The sequence below is a fragment of the Oryzias latipes genome, chromosome 10 (assembly GCF_053564925.1).
Source record: "Oryzias latipes strain Hd-rR chromosome 10, Olatipes_Hd-rR_3.1".
Lineage (NCBI taxonomy): Eukaryota > Metazoa > Chordata > Actinopteri > Beloniformes > Adrianichthyidae > Oryzias > Oryzias latipes.
The window spans coordinates 26,646,513-26,667,612 of NC_136246.1; the positions used below are offsets into that span (position 1 = coordinate 26,646,513).

The 21,100-nt window shown below is 38.8% G+C and overlaps 1 long non-coding RNA gene across 1 annotated transcript; it reads right to left on the reverse strand.

Moving 5' to 3' along the window:
• Positions 1-11,855: 11,855 nt before the first annotated feature.
• On the reverse strand, positions 11,856-18,368 carry LOC144994765 (uncharacterized). The gene is made up of 2 exons (XR_013658398.1): positions 12,576-18,368; positions 11,856-12,477 (listed from the first exon to the last, which is right to left on the reverse strand). It is a non-coding gene; the product is annotated as an uncharacterized LOC144994765 (long non-coding RNA).
• Between the last annotated feature and the right edge of the window lie 2,732 nt (positions 18,369-21,100).

Here is a 21,100-nt window from a genome sequence, read left to right on the forward strand (position 1 = left end):
TACTGCTTGGGGTGGAAACTGAGTTGGGTAAAGGGGGTGTGTGTGAGGAAGAGTTTAACCCAGATGGTGGAAAGTGCTGCCGGTTGATCAATATTTGTCTGTCCTGGGAGGCGGGACACCTCCAGAAAAAGTCCACAGTAATTAACTTTACAAAGAGAAAGGGGGACACTGGGACAAAGTTGTGTTCTTGGAGGCCACAAGAAGTGAGAGGCTGTGCTGTCTAGTAAAACAGACAGATGAATCATGTATTTTACCAGTTAGTAAAATATCCTGCAACAATAAACAAGAGACACTCACTGTTATGTGTAATGTTGCAATGTTTGTCCTCGTTATAATCAAGCAACAGGCTCCAAACCAAAATCAAATTACCTTCTCCATGTTGATTTTAGCATGGTTTCTCTAAGGTCCACGATGTTTAATATGATACAGAAAGAAATGTTTTCTTTAAATAGATATTTCTAGTTTTTAATTTGGAATTTCTTTATTTTTTGGTGGTACTTTGGTTTAAAAGAAACATGTTAAATTGTCTCTTGTTGATAAATCCTCTTTCCTCAATTAACAGTTTCTACGACACTTACTGTGTTTTTCGGAGAATACGTTTTTTGCAAGGTTTGACAAGGAGTGTGACTGATACTTTTTACCTGTTTATGGTCAATACAGAAACAGACCCCGTAATTGAGACTGTGATACAGTGCGCTTTATGGTGAGTAAAATACAGTATTAGATTCTGTGAAAAATAGTAGAAGAGATCTCAACCTCATAGAAAATCTTGGAAGGGAGTTAAAAGTCTGTGTTGCCAGCAGCGACAGCCCCAAAACATCACTGTTCCAAATAAGATTTCTTCACAAGGTTTGAGAAAAGACTTACAGAGTACGTTTGACTGCTGCCATTGCCAACTAAGGGTATGTAACAAAGTATTGAGTTGTATTGAAAAGTATTCAAAGTATTGAAAAGTGCTAAAAATGGTTTCCAAACGCAAAGGTTGAATAGTTTTTCTGGAGCTGTAATTTGCTTTGTTGCGCAACATTAGCTGAAAATACAGTGTCAGCAAGAACAAGGCCGACAACAAGGGGAGATGAAATTTTTACACATCTTTGTGCCTCTCTGGCTGCTATAGTCATGTCTTTGCAGGTCTGTTGCGCTGAACAGGCTGACCTGTAAGAAATGAGATAAATAACATTCCTCCGGGGAAATCTAGGAATTGAGGCAATTTAAAAAAGTGATACAAAGATGCTCCTGGTTCTCTTTATCCTTTACAGAAGAGGCTGTATTCTCGTTCGGTTGTGTTTACCTGAAGAGAAAGATGATGAAGGGTGACGAAACAAAGGAATCAGCAGATGCCGGAGGTGGCTTGGGGATAGAAACCCAGGAGGGTACAAAAAGACGAAAGGATGCAAAAAATAAAGCGGAGGGGGGTGGGTGAGAGATGAATAGAAAAGAGGAGTGACTGCCGAGAGGCAAACGCTAATGTGAAGCAGGAATACTCTCAGTCATCTCCGGACACGTGAGAGGAAGCTGACATCAGAAAAACGCACAGCATTAAGACTCAACATCACCTTCGACACGGTTTGGACTTCATCTGATTTCCCAAAAGCAAACAGTCCAAGTCAAAAACACTCGTTTGTGTCCGTTTGTGTGCAACAGGGCATTTAAGTGCATCTCAAGGGCTGACACCCCATTTTTCTGAATGAGTCTTCCTTTTTTTGTCTAGAAAGTGCTGCCATAACTCACTTCCTCTTTGCCGCCCTTCACAAAAACATTGTGTTCATTTGGGAACCCTCCCCATCAAAATGATAGGTGTCTGTGTTGAACATGACATTTGTAATCTCAGCCCCTCGCCCTAAATGCATACATTTTGAAACAACTTTAAAAATGAAACACCACCAATCACAGTCGTCGTACCATGAGATGTCATGACAACTGTAAACTCTGAAGCTGCAGGGGCCACAGCTAAAAATGCAGACTGATGATTAAATGATGTCCAGTGAGGATGGGGGTTTATGTTCCCACTGTTTTCTCATCTTGTGGATTTATCCTGCAGAAAAATCAGCATTCTGGAGAAGAAATCTAGAAAAGAGTGTACTTAAAGTTCCCCTCTGATCATCTTTTGATCGATTTTCAAAGTGTTTCCACTGGTCTTTTAATTATGTTGATGCAGTTTTTAGCCTAAATCAAAACTGTTGTTTTCTAGGACATAGTTTCTGCAAAGTGGCAGTAGTTCATTAGACATTCACCTCAGAGTTTTAGGCAGAACAGTTTGCACAGAGCTTACAAACCTAATTTTCTTAATATATGTATGTCCTCCATCATCAGAAAAATGCTACAAGAGCATTTTCATTGTGGTGAATCTTTAAAGCAAGACGTCCAACAACAGTAACAGGAAGTTTACCAATCCGACAAGAAATTACAGAACACTTTTTCTTTTTACTTGCTTTTTGCATAGGCGCTTTTTCCACTTTTCTGTTTAAATAAGTAAAAATTCCACATTTTTCAAAATAAAAGCTTCACAAAGCAAATGAAGTAGAGTTCAAGCGTTGTCCAAAGACATCAAAGCTCCAACATCCAAGTCTCTTTTAAGAGAATGTACACGGGCTGTCATAGCTGCCCGGTGTTTGTAAGTGGAACTTGGTTGTAATTTAGCTCCAAAGAAGCATTTGAAAAATCTTCTTGCTGTTTTGAATGTTTTTCAAATAAAATCTGACATTTAACCACCCAGATAAGAGACAATGGCAGGCTTCAAAACAAACATAGGGACGTCCATTTTTCCTTACATTTGTCAACATATTTTTGTTGGTGACTGAAGCAAAGTACCTTTCAATATTTTGTGCAATTAATTAATCATAACCATTAATTAATTAATTAATCTAATTAATTATTAGTTATTTTTAACCTAAAAATTTCAGTAAAAGCCTCATTTTGAGGTATTGATGTTTAAATTCATGATATTGTGGCACAGCAAAATATCAAATTACAACAAAAAAGTAGCTTTATGAAGTTTTTCCTAATAAAACAGACTTCCAATCTTTACTTTTACACCAACAAGGAGGAAATGATGAGCGCATGATTTGAGGCATATGCATGGGAGCAGGGAGGAGGTAGTGGAATTAGGGCCAAAAATCAAATCGAACTTTATTTATAAAATAGCGCTTCTCATGCAATTTGCGCAGCTCGAAGCGCTTTAACATTAAAAACAGAAAACACACAATATTACAGTAAAAACCCAACCCACCCTTCCCACTCCCCTCAGTTAAAACATATGACCCATGGGCCCCAGGTACAAAGAATAGTGACGATGTAAATTTAAATAAATAAATAAATAAAAACTAGTATGGCTTGGCTCTGCTGTCAGGAAACAGTATTTGGGAATCCTTTCATACCAGGAGCCGGCCCGGCCATGGGAGCATCGCCACAGTGCCCACCCAGACTGGTACAACAACGGGCTCCACTTCACAGCCGTGAAGCTGCAAAGTTAAACTCCAGCCGCCCCAGCACGGGCGACAACCGTGGCAACAACCACCGACCAAGCTGGCAAACTCCAAAAGATCCCCACAAAAAACAGTGGGGCTAAAATCATGATAAGATACTAAAATTAAAGACATAAGATGTATATAAAAACACAAAATTAAGAATAAAATGCATAAAATGAAAATAAATTATTAAAATAGCCTATACTAAAACGAATAGAATAAATTAGGAGTTAAAATCAACTAAAAGCTAAATTAAAAAGGTGGGTCTTGAGCCTCTTCTTAAAAACATACTTTTTTGGTCTGGTTTCAGGCAGGATCAAACATTTTTAGAAGTGGTTTTAATTTTTACACTTGTTTTTTCCATCCAGTCATCCACTTCTCAGAAAAACAGAGGTGGTTGAAGATGAAGGTTTTTTTGTGTAAAAAGGGAGACAGACAGAAAGCTCCAGGACTAAAGTGAGGTGTTGTTGGTTGGTTTCACTTCCTGGCTGTGTTCACTACCAGGTGCACCAATTCAGCTGTCAAATCCCAGTGTTTGTGTGGATTTGTGCTCTCTTTAAAGTGCCGGGTTGGATTGCTTCTGCAGTATGTTCTGTATGTGTGGGTGGTTTGCAGTTATGGTCCAGGTGGAGCTCTAACTCTAACTGGAGCCAGGGCTCTCTCCACAACAGTAATGCTGCATGTGCCTCACAGTGCGACTTTGTGCACACCTCTGTGTAAAAAAAATTATAAATAAATTATCGGAAATTATTGATTTATATACTCACATATCAGCTGTGAGTATAATTTATTCTGTGCTTCTTTGTATGTTGTTCACAGGTGTTTAGGTATTTTCTGTATTTGTGGACATCTGCACACAGATTTTGTCGCGTCTGTCACATCCCCATTGCCCTGAGAACGTAGTGTGGCCAATTTGATTGTCTACATAAACTCCCCCTGGTATTTAAATATCGTCTGCATTGTATAGCATCTTAAAGTCCTATTTTAATAATCTTCTGATCTATTTTTAAAGCGGTCCCAACTGTTATTATGATTTAGCAAAAATCTAAAAACCTGTCGTTTTTTTAGGGCATAGTTTCTGCAGAGTGGCAGAAGTTCATCAGACATTCGCCTTTGAGTTGTGGGCAGGGGTGCTGTCGCAGAGCAACCCCGACCCCTTCCTGTTAACCATAACTGAGAGCTCTTTGGTTACATGGCCCCCCACTGGCTTTCAAACGTATTAGCTTTGCTAAGAGAAAAAAAAAAAAATACAAGGGGGATCCCAAGTTTTTACCAAAAAATTTGAGAAAGAGAACCTTAAAAAAATGTTCAAGCGTGTGTTGGGGTTAGATTGGTTTTGATTGAAGACTCACTCAAGCAAATAAAAATGTTTGATATGAATAAAACTTGATTTTAATTCACGTATTTAGACTTTTCTTTTGGAAAACAATAACCCTGCACTGACAATATTGCTGATATATCATCAGAAACAAAAAATGTCAGCTTTCATTAAATTGAAAGTTTCTGTCAGTATTTTTGACATTGTGTGTCTGACCATTTCTGATAACTGCCAGGATTTCATGAACACCAACTAACTTTCTAAACATTTTTGGGAATAAAAAACGATTTAATGCATAATCAACTTTTTGAACCCTTAATATTATATTAATTGTATTATACTGGTATTTCCTCACATAAAAACAACCCCAAAGTGATGTTTTTATTCACGCATTTCTGAGTTTGGCTCTAAAACCCTCCTCGCTGAGCACCAGCCCCTCCCAAATCATGAAAATGAGCGGGTCCTCACATTTTGACATCACAAAGTGAGGAACAGCCCCTTTCAGGAAAATTATTATTTTATGTTTACAATATGCACATCCATCTTTGCAAAAGTTTGAATGTTGTTTGTTTTCATGAGCGAAATGCAGACACGCTGCTAAGGCCGACCCTCGGATGATGTCATGAAATTGTTGGCAGACACATGCCTCAGGAGATCGTGTTGCCTTACCTCTGGGTAGGAAAAGGAGCTGCAAAAATGACTCCTACTTCAAAAAAAATCCTTCTTTAGTGTGCAAAAGTACATATATTGTCATACACATGGATGTAGTTTACTCTGACTTAGCATAGCATGACATAGGCCCTTTAACCATGTTTCCAAACTGATATTTTGAAAAAAGTTGCTTCCAGAGTTCGAATTTTCTTTTCAATCTTCCAATATTTATTGAAGTTTGGCTGACAGGAGAGAAAAGATTTCTTCCAAAAAGGTTTCAGGAACGTGTTTTGCTTTCACTATAACAACCTTTAGAATTGGCCCTGACTTTCTGTGGGCCCCACAGTCGTCCAGGTCTTAGAGCAAACCCATGCGGGGACAGCAGACTGTCAGAACTGTAATCATATGCAGTTAACACCAGCAGCTTTTCAAAGCTCTAGACAGTCTAATTCAAAGGAATAGCATTAATAACTGTTCCAAAGATGGACTGCTGTGTGTCACTGCCATGCTACCTGTGGTTAACTGGTAACTGACAGTTGTTGTAAAATGTCAGCCCTGATCCCCCGGCCCCCCAAGGCTAGAGGGGTGGCTGTCAAAGCTATGTTTGCTGCTCCAAAGAGAACAGTTGGTGCTTTCAGACCAGAGCCAAGCAGTGATAGGAACAAACCACCAACAAAGGAGAGTAAGCGGATGTTCTCTGTTGTCTTTGCTGCACTTTTATCACTAATCTTTTTTACAGTTATGCCAAAATGTCCATATTTGACCTTAAAGATTAAACTATAATCCTAAATTATCTGATTACATGCAATTCAGCCCAAATTGTTATGAAAACAAGCAAAAACATGTTAGTAGTAATTCCCATTTAATTCTAGAACTTTAGAGAAAAAACAAAAATGTTTGGACTCCGGAAAAATGACAGACAAAAAATTCATGTTGGCACATGCTAATAAAATCAATCAATTTATTTATAAAGAACTTTTAAAAACCATACAAATCTGTTTTGGGTGATCCAGAGGAGCTGCACAAAGGTGCCTCACACCCCAAAAAAAAAACAACAAAAAAAAAACTTGTGTTTTTATTTATTTGCATACGGTAATGTAAAAAAAGTAACAAAAAAAAGGAAAAAAAGGTCAGCACTCTTACCCCACAGCAAAATCCTGGTTCAAATCCCTGTTGAGTTATCTCCGTGTGGAGTTTGCATGTTCTCCCTGTTCATGCAGGAATTTTCTCCATGCACTCCGAAAACATGCTTTACAAGTTTATTGATAAAATGTTGGTGTACCCCAACATTGCCCAACCGTAGCTAGGATAGGCTCCAGCAACTTTCTTACACCAAGAGGTATTCACAAAATTCAGAAAATGGATGAAGATGACCCAGATTGCAGGTAAAGTTATCAGAAGGAAAATAATTGTAGGTCTTTGCCAAACTAATGCAAAGTAAACGTTTTTTCCTCCAACTTACCGATACATAGATTTTCTTAAAAAACTGAGTCTTTAAAGACTAGGTTTATATTTCATTTGATTTTTTTAATCAAAAAAAGGAATATTTGTGTAACAAATTGAAGGCTTTATCTTTCATTTTTGATATTTGAAAACCTTCTCAGACAGCTTTAATAACTTGACGAAAGCGATGACTTGAAAAGATTACTTCGTTTTGTGATGCTTGATGAGTGGGCTGATCAAAGAGACGGTCTGTACAGAGTATCTTTGCAGGGATTGGTTTTAACCTTGGCAGGCTAATACTTTCAGTTTTTTACTTCTAAATTACAGTGAATTAAGAAAAAACAATCAAAAGGAAAAGGTTTGCCTGTGCAAGACTAACTTCAGAGTGCAGAGTTTTTGTGACAGAAAGTTTTCACAAAACGAGGGGAAATAGATGAACTGCTGCTGCTAAGAGTACTTTCTGTGACTTTCTTTTTCCTGGTCCTTGTTCCGCAGATGAAATGTGATCTAAAATTGCAGAGCCTTAGATTTGACATAGCTGTCTTGTTCAGTTGGAGTATGGTTTATTTGAGAGCATGGGACCTGTCAGTCAGAAGCCTGAGCAGGCTTTCCAACAAGACTTTAGAGCAGCGAAAGCTTCTGATGGAGGTTTTTTTTCTCTGTTGTGTATTACCAACTGGTTCACGATGTGTCCGCTGGTCGAGATTGGAGTTCCTTCAATTTATTTACACGTCTTTGAGGTATACACTTTGGGATGTCTATGCTTAATTTTGTAACAAACTTAAAAGTTTGATTTTGTAAAAATGTCTAAAATGTTTGAAAATTCCATATTTTAAAGAGCCTACATCATGAAAAAAATCATTTTTTTTTACTTTTAAGGGACTGCAGACACCCTCGAATCCATACGATGAACCCCCCCCCCCCCGGCCAAAGAATGTCCGTCACCGATGCTTACTCCTCAACAGCATTCCTGATGCTTTGTAAAACATTCATTAAAGACCATTGCTCAACATAAAGAGGTGCTTTTTGTTGTTTAGATCAGTAGACCAGTAGAGGTTTTTAAGAAGAGGCTCAAGACCCACCTTTTTTATTTAGCTTTTAGTTGATTTTAACTGCTAATTTATTCTATTAGTTTTAGTATAGGCTATTTTATGTATTTATTTTAATTTTATGCATCTTATTCTCAATTTTATGTTTTTTTTTGTTTTGTTTTTTTTCTTCTTTTTTATGTTTTTAATTTTAGCATCTTATGATTTTAGCCCCAGTGTTTCTTGAGGGGATCTTTTCCTCCAGGGCTTGCCGGCTTGGTCAGCGGTTGTTGCTGCAGTTGTTGCCCTTGCTGGGGCAGCTGGGGTCTAATTTTACAGCTTTATGGCTGTGAGGGGGACCCCGGTGTTGTCCCGGTCTGGGTGGGCACTGTGGCGATGTTCCGTTGGCCGGGCTGGCTCCTGGTATGAAAGGATTCCCAGATACTGTTTCCTCACAGCAGAGCCAAGCCATACTTGTTTGTTTGTTTGTTTGTTTGTTTATTTATTTATTTATTTATTTATTTATTTATTTATTTATTTATTTATTTATTTATTTATTTATTTATTTATTTATTTATTTATTTAACAGTTACATAGTCATAATTCATTGTACGTGGGAGCCATGGGTCATGTGGTTTAATGGAGGGAAGTGGGAATGTAATGTTGTGTGTTTACTGTTTTTAGTGTTAAAGCGCTTCGAGCTGCACAAAGTGCATGAGAAGCGCTATTTTATAAATAAAGTTTGATTTGATTTGATTTGATTTAGACTGTACCGGTACGTACTGTACACATTAGAAGTGTCACTCTGTCTCTCTGTGCCTTAAAACCAGGAGTCTTTTCTTCCTCCTTCATCAATTAAGTGCGAGAGGGCCTCTTCTTCCAGGAGAGGCTGGTTTCATCCATCCCGATGATAATTATTCTCAGCGATTATCTTCCTCGGCGAATTAGGATATTTTCCGTTTCTCAGTTAGCTGATACCATTCGTTATGCACAAACTTTGGTCATATTGATTCAGAAACTGGTGAAAATGGCTGTTAAATATTTCTTAGCAGCCGGTGGAGAAGCCAACAGGCCGGCATGGCATTCATTAAAGATGCAAAAGTCTCATCCAAGCATAATTCTTGAGATGAATTACAAATAATTGCCATAATCTCTCTCTCATTCAATGAAATCTCAATAACAAGATATTTAAACAAGTTGAGGGTTGATTTTAGACAAAGTTTTATCACGCTGATCTCACAGCCGCTCAGCAAGACTAACCCGAAAAATTCTATAAATTAGCCGCATCACTGTTTAAGCCGAAGGGTTCAAAACGCGTGAAAAAAGTAGCAGCTTATTATTCGGAAATTATGGTAATTACAGAATAAATATTTATATAGAAGCTGCAACACATAAAGAAAGTCTGTATCATTTGTCTTCACTTCTGTCTTGCAAATAAAATAACTACTGTTTTATCCGTTGTGTTTTTTCCCCCCAAATCTTATTTTCAGACTAACATCTATGTCCGCATTCATGTTTTCCAATCTAAAAGCAGAGAGCTACTACATGTTTTTTAAGATGCTGGTTTCCGTGTGAACAAATGTGAAAATGGGTCAATTTTGTAACATTGAAAAGCTTACAACTTTTGTCTGATATATAGTGTTATTTAAACTATACAGTATATCCACTAGACAGATTGCAAAATCGAGCTATATGAATAATTCATCAATTTGGTTATTATGAGCACACCAATACTTTATCCCATAAATCATAAGTACTAAAGGTTGCAGACATAGTAAAATGTAAAAAGTCCAAATAATGTATAAAGCTAAAAAAAAAAAAAACAAATAAAAAACACAAAGACTGTTTAAGGATAAGGAGAATATTTACTAAGAAAAAAAAATCTACATTGACAGCTTTATGTAAAGTGAAAAGTAACAAATTAAAGACAGGTAACTAAACAGAGACTAAATGATGTACAACAAAGCAAATATGTAGATTTCAACAGTAACAGTTAAGAAAGTTGTTAGTGGGTTCAGCAGCCTGATGAATAGAAACTATTTTACAGTCTAGATGTTCTGGCTTTTACACTCCTCCTCGTGTCACACAGCCAATGCAGGTTTGATGCACTTTTATTTCTTAATGTGACATTTTCACAGATTTATAACAAATGAACCACGCTAAAACCTTGGAAGAAGTACTAATAAACTAGGCATAAAAGGCATTAATTAAGGTAAAACATGGATCGTACATGATTATTGCGCTGTTGAAATGTAGTTCATTATTGATTCGTGTGTCAATTATATCATTTGGACGTGCTATGAGTGCCATATACGAGATATAAAAGTTATACATCAGTGGTACATGCATGTAGTTGCGTAAGATTTACTTTGAAAATGCTCAAAGTGTGCATGTGTTCTGGTACATGCAGCTGTGTGACATGGCCCGTAAGCGTCTTTTGGACGGCTGAGTGTGAACGGGGTGTACTGTGAATGGATACAGTCCTCACTAATCCTGTGTGCCCTCTTGGTGACCCGATCGTTACAAATGCCCTGTGTGGGTTGAAGCTGAGCTGTGTTGCTGACACACTGGAGTGCCTTCTGGTCTCGGATGGCGACGTTCCTGTTCCAGATTAAATTAATAAATTAGAGCAAATGTTAAAAACTTAAACCTGGTAGGACTCAAAGGGTCAGAGGGAAAAACACAAGTATTAGGACCTTAAAGGGTTCATATCATGCTTTTCTTAATCCTTGCAGAGTAAACTTTATCCATATATGTGATAATCTATCACCTTTAGCACACTTAAGAAGGATTTTTAAATGAAATCTGAGTAGCTCTTTTTCCTACCCGGAAGTAAGACAACTTGATATCTGAGGCTCTGCCTTTTGCTCCTTCTGGGTGCTGCCCATTTCGTGCCATCAATCTAGAGTCGACCTCGGCAGCGTGTTTGTGTTTTGCCCACGGAACAAATAAATATCTGAATTTTTGCAAAGATGGATGCGCATATGGATGCACTTTTGCAGATTCCGCTAGCTCTGTGGAGAAAGTGTGTGTTAGCCTGGTGGCGGGGCTGGCAGTGCAGACTCTTTCTGAAAGGGGCTGTTCCTCACTTTGTGATTTCACAATGTGAGGACCCACTAGTTTTCGTAGATTGGGAGCGGCTGGTGCTCACAGATCAGGTTTTTAGAGGAATACTCAGAAATGCTTGAACGGAACAAAATTCTACTTTGGGGTTGTTTTTGCGAGAAATGAACATTATAACGCACATAATAGCTCAAAAAATGTTGATTTTGCATGATATCGGCCATTTGACTAAACCAAAGGGCGCAAACCTAACATATATCCATGCTTACAAGAATTAAGCAAAACAGAATTTACAATAAATTGTGTTTCTGCCATGATTCGCTAGGCGAAGCAGACCCAGAAGCTGGCACCCGGGGAGGAACACAGGAGAGAGAGATGGCGAGTAAGGTATTTATTTTCCTGGACGAAAATTAGTGGGCAAGTATGCTGCAAATTCTCAGATGGCATGAAGGTACTGGCGTGGAGGTACTGGCGTGAAGGTACTGGCGTGAAGGTACTGGCGTGAAGGTACTGGCGTGAAGGTACTGGCGTGAAGGTACTGGCGTGGCGGCCGGGAGTAGTGGCTTGGAGTCGTGACTTGGCTTGAAGTCTTGACCTGGCTTGGAGAAGTGACTCGGCTGGAGTAGTGACTTGGCTGGAGTTGTGGCGTTGCTGGAGGCTTAGGTTCCTTGGTGAGGATTAGTCTGCTCGTGAGAAGGCGAGATCCAGGTAGACATGGTTATTTGTCCTGTAGACGAGGCGGAGAGACGAGGTAAACATAGAGGAAGAGTGTTGAGCACAAACTACAAAACTTGAGACCAGACTAAGCACCATAAGGGGCAACAAACTAGCGATGAATGCTGGAGCTGGATCTCCTTAAGATGGCTGGTAGGTGATGAGGTGAGTGTCCACAGCTGGGTCCAATTAGGAAAGCAGAGCAGAGAGGGGCGGGGGAGGACAGACTGCCAGAGGCACCATGACAGTTTCTTATTCTTATTTTCTTTATTTGCAAAAACAGAAATTTGTTGTATCTTACCATCACCATTTACCATCACCAATATGCTGGTTGAACAAGGGTCGTACATTATATATTTTAGAGTATTTTTCTTAGTTTGGAGATTTCCTTTTTGAAATTTTGTGTTCAGCTTGAATCTTCAATTAAAAACGTACCTTTTTAGAATGACTTTTCATGTTCATTTTATTTCCTCTTTATTTGTTATTGTCATGACTGACTAGGCTTGGCAGACCCAGATGCTGGAACCCGGAAGGATGACAGGAGGTGAGTAGTGGTAAGTAATGGGTTTATTAGTTCGGCTGGTGATGTTGTCTTGATGCGGCAGGGAGGCGACGTGGCTGGAGGGGGTCCGTGGTTCCGAGACGAGACGAGGACTGGGAACGTAGCTTGAGGGACCGACTGTGGCTTGAGAGTTGGCGTGGACTCCAACAGCGCTCCACTGAAGGAAGTGAGTGTGGATGGAAGTCTGCTCGGCGTGTCTGCTTGACCGTCCACTCGTGGACTAGGATATTCCTGGAACAGGTCAAAGAGTTGTGAGGCAAGGTGTAGGAGGGAATCAAACATGGATCACTAGAGACTAGAACATGCACCATTAGAGGCAACGAACTCACGTTGAATACTGGTCCTGGAGCTCCTTATGAAGGTCTGGCAGGCTGATGAGTTGAGTGGCGGCAGCTGCGGTGAATTAGGCCAAGCAGAGAGGGGAGGGGGGAGGAACCTGACAGAGGCACCATGACAGTTGTATTGCATTCTTATTAATCTTTTATATATTTTATTGGTGACTGCTTTTTGTCATTTTATACTGGTGTGGAATTTTTTTCTCTTAATTTTCTTTATTTTAAACTTTCTTTGGTCTTCCTTTTATTGAGAAGCACTTTGATACTCCTAAAGGAGTTATTAAGTGCTATATGAATAAAGATTCATTCATTCAGATCTGTGTGCTGCTGCATGTCAGCCACCTACTTTGTTTCATTTTGTCCTTTTAAACTTCTTTCAACAATAGAAATACATAAACTGTAAATGGTGTTCCTTCATAGCTTCATGCTGTGGAATTAAATCGAAATGACATTAGTTGATAAGCTTTGTGGTAACTCCCCCATGTTGCCTTAACTTTCAAATCCAGCCTTGAATAATGTTGCCGTTGAGATTCTTCCACTGTTCTGTGGCTGTTTAGTGTGAGCATAACATAATGGTCCATTAGGCATATTCACACTCATCCTGCTGTCTGCTTCAGCTTATTGGCCTCCCCCTCTGCTGAAACTCATTATTGTTTTCCCTTTTGTTGCCATCGTTCTTCTGTGTGAGTGTTTAGGCTCATCTCCATAGTCGAGCCAGGAGCTAACAATCTGGGTTAAAGATCTCTGGCTTCGAGGATCGATCCGTCCCTCATCCCCTATCGGCTCGCCTTTAATGCTTAATGAGAAAAGCTGTTTGATGACTGTGAGCCACACTGATCCCAGTGCGACCTATTAACACTGCTTTACATTCATCTATAGGGGACACACGCGCAAACCTGCCTGCTCTGTGGGATCTAGAAAATTGTATAGTTTTGACTCGAGAGAAAATTGTGTTTTGGTGATTTCATTTTAGAGATCTGCATAAAAAAATCATCTACAGGAAAATGTTCCATGGTCCAAATCTTTGCTGTGCAATCAAACACACACAACAATAGAAGCATAGCTGTCTCATAATTCAAAATAAAAATCCATACCCGAAATGCTTTTTCATTTTTACAATAAAGCTGCATTTGTTGACTGAAAATAAAATGAAAAATCAATCAGCTTTTTCTTTTTCTTCTTCAACACTGCTTATTCTGTCGCTTCATTAAAATGATAAAGAAAATGGTATTTAACTTTCATTTTCACAATCTAACTGAATCAATTGACTTAAAAATAAAATTAAAAATGAATCCTCCAAAATTCTTTTTCATTTTCTACTTCAACATTGCTTATCCTGTGACGTAATGAAAGTGACAATGCAAAGATGGGATTGCATTTTAGTTTTTTACATCCACTGTGCAAAAACTGTTGCATAATTGATTTCTAGTCAGAGGTTCCAGGGGGGAGGCAAGGCTATAAAGGGGGAGGTGAAAATGATATATCATTTCGTGTATTGACATGTATTTTGAATTATGAGACATATGCTTCCATACAAAATCGGAAGCTTGTGAGAAAAGCGATTCCTGGTAATAATAATTAAAGTGTTTTTCAGATTTTCTTTTCCATTTTCCTTAACTACAAAGCATGATTTATTGTACAAACTGTCCTGCATCCAAGGTTATCATAAGAGTGTGTATATATCTATATAAAAATCTTAAATAGTAAAGTTGAAGTTTGGGTTAAGTACTTGTTACTCGTTGAAAGAATTGGTTGAAGAAACTGATGGACTATTACTACGTATACAACAGGCATCTGATGGGTGTTCAAGAACGGCGCTTTTAGCATACGGTGTTCACACTGGAATGTTAATACCCAATACTAGCACACATACTCACTGTTGGAAGAGGCTCCCATATTATGTACTTCTTCTTCTTCTTCTTTTTGGTTTCCCTTTGGCTTCTTTCCCGGTAGCTCCATACCTCAGCATCCTTTGACTAACTGTCCCTCTTCTCAATGTGTCCAAACCTTCTCAATCTGGTTCCCTGCTTTAATCTCCAAAACATCTGACATAATCTGATCCTCTGATGGATTCATTCCTGATCCATTTTGGTCACTCCCAAAGAGAACCTCAACATCTTCATCTCTGTCGTCCAGCTCTGCCTCCTGTGTCTGTCAGAGTCTCTAATCAACAACATGCCTGCTCTCACCACAGTCTTCTACAGCTTTCCTGTCATTTGTTCGGACTTTATTTTGTCACATTTATCACCCGAAACCTTCCTCCACCTGTTCCAACCAACTTGGACACACCTCTTCACCTCTGCTCGCTGCTACCTCACCGTTCCACTTGAGTTCCTGTCACTTCAGCTGTGGCTTACCTTCAATCATCTCCTTTCCAGTACAAAATTCCACCTCTCTAGACATTTCTCCACCCGGTCCCTGATCTCTCTACAGATCACAGTGTCATCTACAAACATCATGGTCCACAGAGATTCCTGTCTAACCTCATCTGTCAACCTGTCCATCACCACAGGAAAAAAAAATAAGCGGATCCTTGGTGCAGTCCCACCTTAAACAGCTGTGTCACACCTACAGAGTATCTCGCCACTGTATTCTAGCTCTAATTCATCTCCTGAACAACTCCAATGTTCTACTCCTCTGCTACTTCAGACTTCCTCATACAAACACCAGCTCCTCTCTCTGTATCCTTCCAACATTTTATTCTCATTTATCAGCCTTTCAAAGCTCTCCTTATATCTTGTGGACATTTTTCGATCTCTGTAACTTTTTTTAAAAACTGTGTTGAGAAGAGATGGAATGTTGATGCTACCTATGAGTATGACCATGAACATTCTCTCCAGCCTCTTTTGCTTTAGGTCCAATTCTTGAAGCTACTGAGATTTGCGACCCGAGAATGACCTGGCCAATGCGGTTTGCATGCTTAACAGTGATAAATTAAAACCTAATCAAGGTCTTTATGGTCCATCCATATTTGCTGGTCAGATCACTTATATTATTCCAGTGAAGCAACAGCAGTGGAAAATCCTCTGCCCTTCAAGGGGAGAGACATGTGTCGGTCATTAGCACGTAAACTTTATTTAGACTGCTAATACTAAGACAGGGTTATACACAGGACAATATTGATGTTCGGCTTTAACTTGTTATTTAGCTTAAGTCTAAAATCACGTTTCTATCAATGAATCACAGAAAGCAGCTCTCCTCTTTCTGCCTCCATGTGGTTATGACCTCTCTTCCTTCATGACTCCTGTCTTGTAGCAGTCAGTGATTAGCATAATCTCCTTCATGTAACAGATGGTGTCTCCCCACCAGAGACTGTGCTCCTTCTAATGACAGGCATGCCAAAACTACAGAGTTACAGCACAGGCCGGGACAACTGAGACTTAAGCAGATTTACAACAAAATCCTCTAAAAAAACATTGTAAACAAAATGAACGAACCACTGAAAAAAAAAAAAAAGTAATTTATTTTCATTGTTTAGACCCAAGCCTTTGTCCTCTGGGCTTTTGACTGCAGACCTGTTAAAAAAAAACACAAATTGGAAGTACCACGGAAGGCTTAAAGTTTACATTTCCTGATTTTGTTAAGAAGAAAAAGGCTACTCTTTGGTTTTTACCATAAAATTCAAATTTCTTGAGTCCCACTCTGATTATCTTTAATCGATTTTAAAAACAATCCCAGCTGTCTTTTAATGATGATTATGCCGTTTTTAGCCAAAATGAGTAATAAAAGATGCTTTTTTTAAGGACATAGTTTCTGCAGAGCAGCAGGAGTTCATCAGAAATTCACCTTTGAGTTGTGGGCAGGACCATGCCTTACCTTACTAATGCAACAACAGTAATTTTGGAGCTCACCTACCACACAGTTTTGAGCCAGATGTCAGCTCAGACCAGGAAAATGAAGATGTACTTGAATTTAGTCATCTACAAGTGATGCAGTGCAGGGAGCTCGTGGCCCACCCAGCGTATTTTGTGTTACAAATACGAACTTTTCTGATGGCATATTTTTAACTGCTTCTGACTTACAATAATTTTAAATATGCAGAAATGCAATTTTACGCTTATTTTTCTTTACCATCATGAGAAAAAATGCCACAAGAACATGTTAAAAACGCCCAAAATAATTTCGTCTGAGTTTGCATTCATTTGATTCTTGACATTTATGAAATCCAGGTTAGAGTATAATTTCTAAACATTGTGCTCAAAGTTGTTTTTTTGTGATCAGAATTTAAATCTGTGCCTTTGCACAAAATGTTATTTTCTTTGCTGACCTGAAATTAAAAATGTAAATTATTTAGTGTCAGAGTGTGTAATGCCGGGTAAAACTCATCACGCAACGAGTTAAATAGCTGAAGAATTTGATTTAACAGTAGGCTGCAGCTGGAGTGTTTCATTTGAAAACGTGTTTCATCTGATGGCCTGAAAGAGTAATAGCTTGTAAACAGCAAACGACTGGAACGTGTTGAGGGAGCACACAAAGGCCTGCAGCAGCAGGACAATCTGTGGCCTCATATTCCTCATTTACTTTCCTAAATCATTCACAGACTCAACTTTTCTTTTTATCAGGGAGGCAACCTCCATTCTTGTGGCTGCAGGGGGGGTTAGTGATAGAAGCAATTACATGAAAATGCAACACATAACTGCTTTGGAAAACAAACAGGTCAATCTTTTAAAACACAGTATAAGGTATGCAATATATATGTACCTGTATGTACAGCATATAAATTATTTTCTAACATTTTAACTTGCTGCTAATGGAGTTTGTTGCATTTGGTGCCGGTGTGGTTGGGCAGCGTCTTGGATCACATGTAACCATTGTCTCATTGTTACCAGATTTAGTGAATTATCCCAGAACAATGAAAAGGCTTCAGTACAGCTTCTTAAAGCCAAATGAGTCTGGATATAGTTTTTTTTTAGTTATTTTTTTTATGTGGACTTCATCAACTCTGCAGTTTGCAGATTAGTGGGAAACAGATGCTGCTTTTTTGTATTTATAAAAGTGTCCAGTGTTTAAGTTCTACCTATAAGCGTTCTGCATCACTTTAAAAAAACCCTGCATATAAATATATATCGTAAATATAACATGTTTGCTCCGCCAAACTCTGAAAGCATAAACCAGAAGTGATTTTTTTAAAAAGGATTGATTCACCTTTTTTCAAAAATGTATAAAGTCTCAACTCAGCACATGTCTGTGGTCATAAAAAGAACCAGGTCCGGCCTTTACTCCCTCCTCTGTTTACTGCATGTGCGTTCCCAATGCCTCACCCCTTCGTACGTCTCCCCCCGTCGAGTTTTGCCTCTTCCCATTTGCCTGCAGCTGCTGTGCTTCAAGAGTCTCTCAGCCGTGTCTCTCCAGCAAAGCTGAATGCCTCATTACATGGATTGTGTGTCCTAATATTGGCCTTCCCCTCGCTCCCCCTATCTCTCCCTGCTTCTGTCTGTCTTCTTGCTAGGTTTCACTCCCGCTGTCTCAGTTCAGCAGCGGGAACTTGTCAGGGAAGCTGTGGCCATCACTTCTCAATGTCTCTTTTGGCCGAGCCATCACTCCGTCTGACCTCGCCCGTCCTCCAGGCTTCATTTCACACCTTCTGCGCTTGTTCTGTCCTCCCATCTCCTCCCAATTGTTTCATCCTCGCTTTCTTACCTCCTTGCCTTATCCCTCCTTCCTCATGTCGGTCTTACCTTGGCAGCACTCAAGAGTATCTCTTCCCACAGAAGCTGGCCTGCTCAGAAGGGGGTAAAAAATGAAAGCAGAGTGTCGTGAGAAGAGGAAAAAGAAAGCAAGACTCTTCCTGTTGGCTTGATTTCTGAGCAACTAATTAGTTTGTACCACAGTTTTCCCAGGATTACCAAGGTTACCCAGCATTCATTTGCCATGTGTGGGGGTGTAGGGATGCATGCGTGCACTGAAGTGAATAGATGGGTTAGTTTAGTTTGTATACTTAGCGTGTCATATGTCCTAATCAAAAGCTACTCATTTGTGTTCGTGCAAGCAACAGTCTCCCCTTTGTGTGTGTGTGTGTGTGTGTTTGTGTAACAACATTTAAAAGATTTAACTAGCATTAAGTAAAAAACACAGCATAGAGGAAGATGAAGTGGGAAAAAAAGCTAGCCTAGGGATAAACAGGAAACAAACAAAAGAAGATAATTAGAATTAACTGATAGAGACGTAAAAGGCTGCAAGCAGCGAAGTGCAGTTTACAGGTTCAGACGGGCAGTCGGGGCATGAGGATACAAAGATGCTGAAAATAGCAGTTTGGAGACTCAGATGAGAAGAGTTCACTGGGAAAAAGGAGAAGAAAAACAGCGAGTTTGCCTTAAATTTAATATTGACTGTCGGTTCCACGAGAACCGCTCAGACACTTTTAAACGTCTCTGTTGTTGGTCCGTTTTGGTTGTCATTTGTTTGCAGCAGGGTTGTAAAAACATTTCAAAGCAATTCAGACACCATGCTTTATACTTTTTTTGTTTTTTTAAAGATAAATATGACCTTTTGAATTGGAAACCTGAAAAATTTGAACCTTTCATGAAGGCCTTTTATGAATCCACTGTGTTCTGATAATGAATAATAAAAATATATTAAAAAATGTTTACATGAAAAAAATAATGCAAACACAATGCATTGTGGTCTATGATTGTAAATCTAGTAAGCATCAATGCACACTGTTTTTTTTGCAGAGACTTTATGGAAATCTACAATTTTGATATTTTTGACTCTGACACTTTCTCCAAAATGGGGAACACACAATATAGTGAGTAGCAAAGGATTCCTTACAAAACACAAGTGATATTTATTGTTAAAAAAAATTGTTCAGGAACTTAAAAAGTGTATGAAAATGTATGTAAGTTTGAGACGTTTGAAACGTAGGAGTCTTGTAGATGTTAACTGGACTTAAGAATCTGAAGAAGTTGCGAGAAATTGCTCTGCAACAATCGTCCCACCAACAACTTAGCGATTCATTTCTGATTACCTCATGCCGCTCTGCAGAAACTATCTCCTAGTAAGAGACACAAGCTTTATTTTTATTTTGTCTAAAAACAGAATAATCCTAGTTAAAAAAAGGAAAGAAAACTCTGGGAATGCTTTGAAAGTTGACGAAATGATGATCGTAGTGGGACTTTAAGGACACAATGAGATCTGCTGGTGTCTGCTGATAGAAGGTGTTGAGTGAAGCTTGGTGGATAAGAAAGACAAGGTGGATAAGATTAAAACTGCTGCTGTCAAGGTCACGTCTGGACGTCTAACTTGTGTAAAGAAGAGATTTTATGGCTTTTCTTTTCAGATTGACTACATTTTCTGATGCCTAAAGAGACTTTCTATCATCTAGATTCAAATTACCACCCATTGCAGCCTTTTTTTTTTATTAGACTTGGGTTATTTCGCTACATTCAGATCATCTGTTTATGATCTCATTTAGCAGACTCCTGTTCCCTCTATACCTTGATTCATACTATTTGTCTCTTTAATATGTTAGGGTCATCTTATTTCAGTTATGCAAATTTTAGTTAATGCTATGTGCCCTGAACTAATAAAGAGGATTAACAGGTTAATCATTCTTGATGTGAAATTTAGGGGGAAAAAATCTACTTCCATGGAGTGTTAAAAATAAATTGTACCACAAATGAGTATAAATGTCTTTGTTTTCCCTTAGACTTTTTGGTGATTGGGACTGCAGCGCTCACATTCCTGACTCTCATCTGAAAACAAGAGGTTGGGGTTAGACGAGAAGAATGACACACTAACAGTTGTCCCTGACAGTAACAGTTTATCTTGTGAGGGCTGTGCTGTCTTGACGTCCTGCAAACGTTTGCTTCTTTTGTCTGTCGCTTGCTTCTTAACCCTTTAACACCAAAGCTTTAGCTGCAGTGTTTACATTCTTTTGACAAACATGGCTCTTTAGCACTTTATGTTCATAAAGTGTTGCATTTCATTGCAAAGCCCCGAAGAAAAGCTGATTTTTTTCCACGTCCGAATGACCTTAATTGGGTGAATAGTTGTGATAATTCAGTGTGTTATTTTAGCAACATTTCCAGTATTAAGGGTTTAATACAAAGTCATATGTCAGGTGTAGCCTGGGCTCTTTGATTTTATTTGCACAAACTCAATTTTACAGCTTCAAGCTTTGGTCCAATAAAACAGAATTACTGTAAAGTGATGACCTGTCTCAAACAGCCACCACCTACATTTAGCACATTTTCCAGGTGGGAAATTTTGGTCTTTCGTGATCCATGCGTGATTTACCAAATACCTACAGTAAGTGTTTCTTGCATTCGTCATTGCCGATGTGCAAAGACGTTCGTCGAGGGTTTTAACCAACGCGTCTTTGGATTGAATTTGTTTATGAGCCGTTTTTTCTTTTGTTTACTTTATTTCAAGCTGTCAAAGCAAGAATAATACACAAAAACATTCTAATCATCAGTTATACATTCATACAAAGACGTATCAAACTTAGGATAATTAGACATTGAATCGAATATTGCTTTGAAATAGAGTAGAAGGAAGCGAATTTATTTAATCCCACC